At 40.0% G+C, this 7,457-nt stretch overlaps 1 non-coding gene across 1 annotated transcript; it reads right to left on the bottom strand.

Moving 5' to 3' along the window:
- Nucleotides 1–4,501: 4,501 nt before the first annotated feature.
- On the bottom strand, nt 4,502–4,616 carry LOC127671364 (U5 spliceosomal RNA). Its single transcript, XR_007974726.1, has one exon. It is a non-coding gene; the product is annotated as a U5 spliceosomal RNA (small nuclear RNA).
- Between the last annotated feature and the right edge of the window lie 2,841 nt (nt 4,617–7,457).

Genomic DNA, 7,457 nt, shown 5'->3' with positions numbered 1-7,457 from the left:
TCTCTCCAGCCCTCATTCAAATTTTTAAGGAGATGATTTATTTGAAAGTGACTTCAGTGTGGGTAGCTTATTCCAACATGAGTGTTAGAGGGTGGTCTTTAAAATTGCCATCGATAAGGAAACACTGCAAACCAGGGCCTCCTATCGGCCTTGAACGTGAGTCTTGAACACTAGGAAACATGGAGCTGGCCTGTAATCCCAGCCCTGGGGATGCTGAGGGAGGAGCACAGCAGATTCAAGGCCAGGATGAGCGGCAGAGAAAGACAGCACTTAAACAACAATGAAAATGTCTGAGGGCCAGAGCCACATCTCAGGCCCAAAGTAATGCAAGCTGCCAAGAAAATCCAAGTACTTGACAAGTTTCCTTTCTTTTAAGCTTGCCAGACAAGCAGGGAACATTGGACTTGTTTTCCAATCCCCCTACCCTTGACTTTCCTGCTATTTGAAATTCCTTGGAAATAAGAGGGAAGCATCTTCAGCCATACTTGACAAGAAGCAAGATCACACTTGCTTTCCTACAGCTTTCTTCTAAGCGATTTATTTAGAGAGATGGAGAGGAAAGAATTGCCCAGTCCTTTATTTATCTCCCTAACAGGTGCAGTACAGATGATCATAAAAGCAGGCACTAAAAAAGAAGAATTCTGCCAAGCATTATAAGCCTCTCCAGGGAGCATTTACCCCAAGTCGTTCTTCGTAAGCAGACAGTCCAAGCCTGCACTGCGAATCTCCTGTGTTTTGAGGCGGCTCTTTTCTGAATGGGTTGGGGGTGGTGTGGGTTGGGGTTAATACTATAGTACTCATTCAGATCACTTCTTTTTGCCTTGTTTTTAAGATAGCATCTTACTATGTAGCCCAGGCTGGCCTTGAAGTCTCCATGGCTGTTGGGATTGTAGGCTTGTGTCTCTGCCACACACCAGACAGTACATGGTCTACATTCCTCATCTGGGTCTTTTGTTTGACAAACATGATCGTGCGGAGTTGGAAGGAAAACAGATGCTCTTGACTAAAAGAAAAAGGCCTCCCACTTTCTCCTCTATTCTTTTAGCTTGCTTCTTATAAGTTACTAACTTCCCTCTAATTTAAGGTATATATTAAATATTATATATTATTATTTATAACATATACAATATGTATAATTTATTATATCATTATATATAGTTTAAGATATATATCTTAAATCTCTCTCTCTACACACACACACACACACACGTATACACACACACACACACACGTATACACACACACATACATACATACCTTTCCAAATCAAGTTTATTTTTGGGACTTCAGATAAGCCATCCAGTGGCTTGCATGTGACAGAAGGTCAACAAGTAAATATGAGAGGGAGGTTTCCCATCACTGGGCTCCTTTTCTAGCGATGACTAAGCCCCAAGCCATGCTGAGAAATAGGCAAGAGGTGAAGGATGCCGCTTTAGATTCAGGTTGGGTTTTGGACTCCCCAGAACATTAAGATGTTCTAGGGACCAGGAAAGGAAAATATAGGAAGTAAGGCAAGCTTCCAGATTGAAAATTATTCCCTGTAACCGTGTTCCCTCCTGTTCTCACTGAAAAAGACCTAGGTAGACACAGCCAGGATTGTACATCGAATGTTGATACAGCTGAAAGACCCTTGCTTTGATTCCGGAAGTTATCCGAATACACCTTTACCATTGCAGCCATAAAGGACTCTGGATTGTCCTGTGCCATCAGGGTTAAAGAAAAGATCTGGCATGAAAGAGGAGAAAATTATGACCCCACCAGATCAATGCCCAAGGTTTGATCTCTTCTGACAAGTTATGTAGGCAAAATACAACAGCACCTGATAGGCCATGTGATAAAAGTGAAGTTTATCCTGAGGCCTCAATCCAATGTGTGAGAGAGGAATCTTTCAAGATTCATAGAATCTAACAGTCAACAACTCCGTGCAGATCCTAAAGCACCAGGCTTTGTGCCTTTCATCATCACATGTTGCAGAGGTAGAAGAGGTTTTATGTGTTTAAGAGTCATTCGTCTTGTTTGCATAATTTTTATTACATTTTATTTAGTGTGTGTGTGTGTGTGTGTGTGTGTGTGTGTGTCCACGTGGGCCCATGTGTGCCAATGTGAGCATGTAGAGATCAGAGGACAACTTGCAGTATTCAGTTCTCCCCTTTCACTGTGTAGGTCTCATGGATGGAACTACGATTGACTTGATTGCAATTGCCTTTATCTGCCGAGACACCTCACCAACCCCATATTATTTTTAAACTAATAAAGATTCCATCCCAAGAGGAAAGGTTATTGAAACTTGATTAATTTTTAGGTTGGTAGTTTCTTTTTGCCTGGAAAAGGGAGGTTTTCCAATGGCAGGTTATTTCTTTGCATATTAGGACCCAGACAGTTAATTATCCATGAAGATGAGCAGAAGTCACCTTGTAGATCTCTCTGAAAATGGAGTAGAGTCAGGCTTAAGTAATAGTGGAGACTTAAGTGAATCCATTGGCAAGGCATTCTGGGAGATTCCTACCCACTGAAGCTTCCTTTCAATGCTTCCTCTCACCATCTGATTAGAAAAACACAACGGCCTCATGTTCTATATGAATACAGGCTGTAATATAGGTCCATGGGATAAATAATACAGTTGTCCAAATGCATACGCAATGGATGAAATGCAGAGTAAAAAATGGAAAATAGTTACTCCTATTCTGGGCAAGGGTGTAGCTCAATAGCGGAGCACATACCCAGCATGCATGAGGCCCTGGATTTGATGCCCAGCACCACCAAGAGAACAAAGATGCTTTCTGTTTCCAAAGGAGTCCTTAAGATAGCCAAAATATTTTCATGGAACTATACTAATTCTTTCCACTAGACTTTCTCCTTGAGGTTCAAAGCTGCACCCATCTTTCTCTTCCTTAGAATGACCCACTACCCGAAGATCTGGCACCAGATTCCATGAACTAGGCCACCGCAGGTTGGAAGCATCTAAGTGAGATATCCTTTGCACCTTTAGGTGCTGAAAACTCGGTCTCTTTGCCAGATCCTATCAAGGCTCACGGCCTAGTGTTCCCGGCGGTGGAGGAGAAGGAAGATTCGTGGAGGCTACAGGAGCTGGTTCTTTGGGGAAGTATCTACAGGTAGTTCTGAAGCAGGGCATATTTTATTCTTGGTGCTGTCTTTCAGAGTGGCTTCAGTGGAATAACAGCCAACAGTATTGACTGTGAAACCATCCACAGAGTGTGTGCCTGCTGCAGACCAGAGCAGCACAGAAACTATCATGTTCTTCAGGATGTAAATGATAGTGGTCCTTAAAGGCAACAGTCTCATGATGGCAAACTAAAGATGCAGTTCCTTTAACAATCAGTTCTGCTGGTAAGGGAATTTAAAAAGGAAATCTCCGTACTTCCTCAATGGCTTTTAAATATATCAGTGGTGCTTTGGGGGGTGGGGGGGACTCTGCTTCCCACCAGCCAAATTTAAACTAAGTAAAGAATCTACGGGTATAAAATTACTGTCTGGGTGGAGGGGCCCCTACACCAGCTATAAAACACAGTTTGACAGCAAAAGAAACTTGTGGAGACTTTAGTCTTCATGTGAATTTATATCTTAAATGTATACAATATATAAGTAATATATATATATATATATATATATATGTATGTATTTTCTTTCTAGCTCTCTAATTTCATTCTCTCTAAATGCAGAATAGATTTGGATCAAGTCACCAAAGTAAACACAAACCAACCCTGCATCCAACAGGCAGAATAATTTAATTTGCTTTATTGGTTCTGCAGCCTAGCACCTGACTTCTTAATCTTCGAGCTTTCTCGTCGTTTTCAATTGGGATTTCAAACAACAAATGACATTCAGACTGATTAAAACTAATCTTCTGTTTTCAGTTAGGAATCAAAAAAAAAAAAAAAAGGCATTTCATCCAAGTAAGCCTTGAAGAGGCAGGTCAAGTGACCCATTAGATAAAAGGGACATCTAATACACATGTAAATCATTTGCATTACAAATAAGACACTTTGGCAGGGGTTAGATACACACACACACTTCCCCCGGAGTTGGAGTTGGGATTAAGTTCCCATATTAATGCATGCATTTGGTGTGGTTATTTTGGGAGAAAGACTTCACCCATCCATGTTCTCTGCCACTAAATAGGGCCAACCTGTAACTGATCGCCCCGACCTGTCAGCACTGACTACCTAATTACATAAAGAAAAAATACTTAAAAGCCTTTTCAGAATTTGGTTAGTACCTCAACTTCAGCTTTAACGTAAGTTAACGCAAAGTTCTTCACAATAACGGCGATAATAAACACTTTTCGAAATTGAAAAGGAAAAACCTAAATAAAATTGTTTTGATGTTCTCTGCTGAGCTTGTGTATAAGTCTCTGTGCATGTGGGCAAGTATCTACACAGGAGGAAAGAAAAGATTCAAAAGCCCATCGTGAAATAGATTTGATTTAAATATTTACATTTTTGTAATTAGTCCCAAAGAAGCAAAACATCAAAAACTTGGCTTGTCAAAAACTTGGCTCGTCAAAAACTTGGCTCAAGACTCAAAGGTATTCCTCTCCTCTGTAATCTTTAGTAAAGGATGAAAGATTTATATCATCCCAAGGGAAACCAGAGTATGAGGTAATATTTATAAAAGATGTTTCCATTAAAAGTTAGTTAATGTATTTATGTGAATGCACATTTTTACTATTTTCAAGACCACAAACACCAACTTACTTACAATACTAACCAGCAATTTTAAAATAGTGATCTTTTTATAGAAAGGGGAAATTTTTCTTCTAATGAAGACTACTTAATTGCTTTTCTTTTTTATTCTTGATTACTTTTTAAAAGGCTACATATTTTAGGATTGTATGCAGCAAAATTCAGAAGAGACACGATCTACCAATAATATTTAGAAAGATTTTTCTTTTCCAGCAAGAATTTCCAAGTTAGGCTCCCAAAGGACAAACAATTCTTATTTGTATATTTCAAATGCCTTTCTGTGTGAAGAAAAAGAAAAACTACAAATAATAGCGCAGATTCTTAATATTTGAAAACTTAACTAAATTTATTAAGTGCTTGTAAAAGCATCCTATGCCACAACCCTTACAAACTGCAAACACACGGTGGAAATTAAAAAAAAAAAAAAAAAAAACGTAAAAAAAAAACAGCTTGAAAACTCAGCCTTCTCACTGTGAGCAGTTAACATCTTTGATTTAAGCACTTTAAAGATCTCTTGAAATTGAAGAATAAATTGTTCATTTAATCACTGGAATCAATATTGCCTTATAAACTATCTTTTTCAGGTACTTCTCAATTGGTTATATAGCTTTCTGGCCTTTTCACACTCGAAAATTTTTATCTTTGCATCCCAGTAATTCTACTGCTTTATGGTCTTTAAAAAAAATAAGATAACTGTTTAAAAACAAATACCAAAATAAATATTAGAGACTATAATAATATTTATAGGTGTTCTTACCCTCTTTCTTAGTGGGCTCTGGCATGACCACAGTAAAAGATCACTCTCCAAAGGGTTTGCTCCTTTCTAGCAGCAGTTGACAGAAACCCCAAGGGCAGCAGAGAGATGGTGCGGGTCAGTGTGACAAGCAGCTGCCGAGATGTGGACCATTTTTATACAGGCTCCGGCCATCAATCACGTTGGCGCCTCCCTTCTTCAGCCCAAGGATGCTGAAACTTGACAGCTCTGGGACCTTTCTCACATCTGTTGTCTGCGTTCTGCTCTCTCGCCTGCTGGAAGGACTCTCCTGTCCGTCTCGTGTGGCAGATGCGAGCATCTCTAACTTTCTAAATTCAGCTGTGCCTCATGCTCTTGCATGTTCTCTGCCTGTTCACAGATGCGTGTGCCGACTCAGCAGTGCACTGGGTTTTCTGGGTGATAAAATAAATAAATGAAAATCATACTACATGAGCCTGGCTTCTCTCTTAATTTCCATTAGGACTTGGGGGGGGAGGCATCTTAAGATGATCATTTCTATGTCCACCTCAGTTGTTCATTTTCCTTATTTCTTAATTAATGAGAAATTTTTTATTGTATTTCCTACACTAATGTTAACTGGTCAACCTGAATTCCAAGTTAAATATTTTGTTTCATTTTCTCTACTAAGAATAGCAAAGCTGTCTATTTTAGGGTATGTTGAACTTGCAACATTTTCAAGAGACAGATATTCTTTTTAAAATTACAAGCATATAAACAAGAACAGAGCAAGCAGATATGCTACAATGTGGCTAGAATGCATACTAATGAGAGAAACCAGCAACAAAATATAGGTCATAAAATCAAGTTATTTCATGAAATATTCTGACTAGAATATGAAAAATATTCTGAAATTTCATGAAATAATATGCCATGACATATAACATGGGCAAATAGCTTAGTGATTGCCACAGGCTAGGAGAAGCAGAATTAGAACTGAATGCTTATGAATGCAAGGCCTTTTCTGGCAATGACGAAGGTGTTCTGGAATTGGAGTGTGGGAATGGATTCATAGCTTTGTGAAACACACACACACACACAGACACACACACACAGACACACACACACACACCACTAAACTGGATAACTAAGAAAGTCTGATAGACCAGACAATGTTTTGATTCACGATGACAAATGGCTTCCCCAGCACAGACAAATGGACACAGAAACATAACCCAAAAGAGTCACAGAAGGTATCAGACTTGGTCACTTAGCCTGAAACTCTAGAGGAACTAACTGATGAGAACATGATCCACCAAACAGACACCCTTACTTTCAACGTCCACATGCACCGCACCTCAGGGAGGGAAGGAAAACCTGCTTTATGTAAAGCCGTCCACCTGCATGCCTTTAATGGTGTGTGTTTTTAACAGAATGTCCCAAACCAGGCACATTGTCTCGGCTCATTTCCCTTGTGACTGAGGGCACAGCTGCTCAGACTTAGTTCCACAAAGCACTGTGCTAAGCTAAGTTTTCATATACGCATGGGAACTCTAGCCCTCAATAGCATCATGAGTTAGCTATGCAGGGAGACGGGGAGGCTGACTGGGCCGCACTTTCAATGAATACCGTCTGTAAAGAAAGCCTTCTCTTGTTCTACTGAACTCGCCATTCGCCTGTCAAACAGACTCTCTGCTCTTAGATGACAACTGGTTAATGTCAACCACGGAACAGCATATTCTGAATGTCACGTTAGACCTCCCTTGAAAGAAGGACAAAGAGCTGACCTGCGTCCACTATGCAGATGTCAGTTAACACATTAAACGAGTTAAAGAATCTAGGATCAAAAGTCAGGGCCTCGGGTTCTATTCATGGGCCTGGTGTAAACCAGCTGAGTTGCTGGAAGTCTGGCTGGCAATCTGTGCCTCAGTTTCCTCTTGTGTAAAATAAGGGATGTTCAAGCTATCCTTAGCGGCCTGCTATACCTCTGATGTTGAGATGTTTGCTGAAGTAGAAGGGCCCTAAAAAAGGATCCCTTTCCC

This window comes from Apodemus sylvaticus, chromosome 20 (assembly GCF_947179515.1).
Source record: "Apodemus sylvaticus chromosome 20, mApoSyl1.1, whole genome shotgun sequence".
NCBI classification, from domain to species: domain Eukaryota; kingdom Metazoa; phylum Chordata; class Mammalia; order Rodentia; family Muridae; genus Apodemus; species Apodemus sylvaticus.
This window is presented reverse-complemented; position numbering and strand designations above follow the sequence as displayed.